Genomic DNA, 3244 nt, shown 5'->3' with positions numbered 1-3244 from the left:
TAGCTAAATGGCAGGTAGAATTATCAGTATGCCTTTTAAGGTGGTGATTGTGTTAACACATGTAAGCAACAGCCAAACAGATATTTCGATTTCTCATGTGTATTAATTATTTTCTATTCAAATCAGTTTATTTCCATGTTCACAACAAATGTCATTTCAAAGCACTTTCTAAAAATAATTTTAATTCAGTCACATCCCAGTTATCAAGCAGTGCGCTCAGTTAATCATTCAAAGTAGGCTGCATTGAGTCATTGACTTATGACACAATGCATAAGTCAATGACAAGCACCCAATTTTTTTGTTAAAATTGGGTGCTTGCAATATATTGAAATAACCCTCAACTACTTTAGTTTTTTCTCTAGCTAACCATGTGGACCAGTTTGTCTGGATGTTCTGACCACTGCCATTTCCAAATAAATATTAAAAGCATTTCATAATGTGAAAACTGTAGTTGTTTAAAACAAATTCCTGAATTTTCAAATCTGGGCCTGGAGATTAAACATGACTAAGCATTATGGACCTTTTAACCCTGCGGAGTATAGATGGCTTTCTGTCAAAGTGGATGGACTCAAAACCACAGATTCAAATCATCTCTGACTGTGGAAGTCAAACTGCTATTTACTCTCTGAAGCGAAAGACTTGGCGATATGTGTGTATTGCTGGCCAACTGCACAGTCATCACAGAGACTGATGAGTGTGGCAGATAGATGCCACACTCGTGTCAATGAGGTCTACATGCACCATGGTGGGCGACTTAATGAAAAGCAGACCAGCATGTGTTTGTGTGTGTTCAGTGAGTTGCATACTTCAGAGGGGAGGTGTGACACCATAATGCTTTTCATTCCCCAATAAACACGTAGCACTTCCTGTTGCCAGACTTGCTCCAAACAGGAAGCATGGGGTCAAAGTTGTCTGTGCTGCTCTGACGATTTAAGGATTATTAGTGTGGATCAACACAGAAGGGAAAAAAAGGTGACCGTTACCCCACTGTGATTTTGGGTTATTTAGTTACACTAGCATTGTGGTTCTACGACCTGTTCTGAACTGCTGGAGGATAATATCAGTTTTGGTTTCTGCGTTTACCACTCCACCTTTCCTACGAAGGGCTCAGGATAGGCTGATATTACAGGTTAGCTACCTGGATTTCTAAATCACTTTTCAGAGACAAAACTATTCAGCAGAATACATGCTAAATGTTTTTTTTTTTAAAATAGGCTTTCTTGGTCTTTAGGAAGCTTTGTTTTTAAAACTTAAGAGCAATTAAAATACTTCCAGTGCTACTGCCTCACAGCACTCTATCACAAGTAACAGAAGGGAACAAATGGTTTTGACATATGGAATTCATGTACACTGTGAATGCAAAATGGTATTTAATTAAAAATAACTTAAATTAGTTTTAAATTGCTGTCTATCACTTTTAGTAAGTTACTGTGACCAGCAGGTGGAGGAGATCTTTTTAACAGTTACAAGATGCACCCGAACACAGACTGAGCAGTGCACAATATTTTATTAAACAATTTCCTTAGAACATTTCTATTAAAAACGAGGCTTCAGGCCCACTACTCGGTCCCTGGAACAAAAGGGAACACAAAAAGTAAGGACGGACAAGTTCAATTATTCCAAGAAAAACAAACAAAACATGCAATGCAAAATAATTGGTAAATTAAACCCGAAAAAGAAGAAAAAAAAAAACAAATTTGTAACTTCAATAACGCACAACAAATACAAACTGTAAAAAGAAAACACTTCAAACAATGGAACAAATCGTTGTTGTCATCCAGTTCCAAATGCCCTTCGATGGGGCCAGAGGAGTAATGCCCCACCCACACAGCAACAGGTTTAGTTGAGAGTGGCCCAAACAAACAATGGCAAGACAAGACAGCAGAGAGTCCAAAGCGCTGCAGCTCCAAAATACAATCGGGTGCCTGAAACAGAAAACCCATGGACCTTACCAAGCTCCGCCCAGAAACGCCCCCTAAAATTCCACTTGGCTGCATGGCTCACAAACAAAGCCTCGCGGAGCTTAGTTTCTATGTGTAAACATGGCGTCTTTCATGTCGACTGACTCTCTGCAGAGTATTTCTGAGTCGATTAGTGTAGCCTTTCTGCCGGATTTTCAAAAAATATCAGCCACGACAATGGAACCAACAAGTTCATGCCATCTTTTTTGGATGAAATCATGGTGTTTAAGCCACGCGATGCCTCCAACATTGTGTGCGTCGCAGCGAAATGCTACTGGTTGATGAGGAAAACAGCAGATCCTCATACCCTCAGCATAAATATAGGTGTGGACAAGATCACTGATGCCTATTGTTCTTGCAAGGCTGGGTAAGTCGGGTATTCATGTTTTGAGGGTTACTTTTGAAATCAGTGATTTCTGTTGTTGGCAAATGTTTGAGTGTGCCTAGGCCTGACACACTGTACTCTGTGCTAGTGTGGCTAACATGATTACAATTTAGTAAAAAGCCTTTTCAGGTAAAATAAAATATTTAATGCATGTCAGATACGGTACACATTGTATATTGATCTGCTCAGCTAACGTAAGACTGTAACAGACAGGCTTCAAGGTGTAGAACAGGGGTGTCCAAAGTCGGTCCTCAAGGGCTGGCACCCTGCATGTTTTAGTTGTCTCCCTAGTGGTAGTAACAATTTCCTCAGCAAGTCAGTGTTCTCCTTAGGCCTTCTAACGAGCCATCATTTGATGTAGGTATGTAAAACCAGGGAGAGAACTAAAACATGCAGGATGCCGGCCCTCAAGGACCGACTTTGGACACCCCTGGTGTAGAAGTTGTATCGGTACTGCCATTATGCTGGCAGTACCGGCCAGCATAATGGCACACTTAACACATCCATTTTTATAATGGATGTGTTAATTATTGACTTTTTTTCAATTCACTAAACACAAAGGAAGCAAAGCAATCATACTTACACCAGCACACACTCCTTTGTTCTTATTGATCCTACGACTGTCACGATCCGTGTTTTTGTGTTTATTTTTGAGTTTTCTGTGTTCAGTCCTGTTTCCCTGAGTCTCTGTCCTGTCCTCCCCGTTGATTACTCCCCAGGTGTGTCTCATTCCCTTGATTACCCTGTGTGTATTTAAACCCTCCTGTTGTCTGTGTTCCTCGTCGGGTCCTTGTCGTTGTCGTCGTTTGTCTAACGTCTCAGTGTTGTTCTCACTAGCCAGTAGAACTGTTAAGTCCTGGCTTGTGTTTGTTGCCGTTCACTCGCCAGTAGAACTGTT

At 40.7% G+C, this 3244-nt stretch overlaps 1 long non-coding RNA gene across 1 annotated transcript in view; it reads right to left on the bottom strand.

Moving 5' to 3' along the window:
• Positions 1-3244, bottom strand: part of LOC107838507 (uncharacterized) — a 13243-nt gene that overhangs the window by 3060 nt on the left and 6939 nt on the right. Inside the window, exon 2 of the long non-coding RNA XR_001664585.1 lies at positions 2940-2950. This is a non-coding gene — a long non-coding RNA (uncharacterized LOC107838507). The remainder of the gene's footprint in view (positions 1-2939; positions 2951-3244) is intronic.

Source organism: Poecilia formosa, unplaced genomic scaffold (genome assembly GCF_000485575.1).
Source record: "Poecilia formosa unplaced genomic scaffold, Poecilia_formosa-5.1.2 Scaffold267, whole genome shotgun sequence".
In the NCBI taxonomy this organism is placed as follows: Eukaryota; Metazoa; Chordata; class Actinopteri; order Cyprinodontiformes; family Poeciliidae; genus Poecilia; species Poecilia formosa.
Note: the sequence above shows the minus strand (reverse complement) of the source record. Positions and strands in the feature narration are given on the sequence as shown.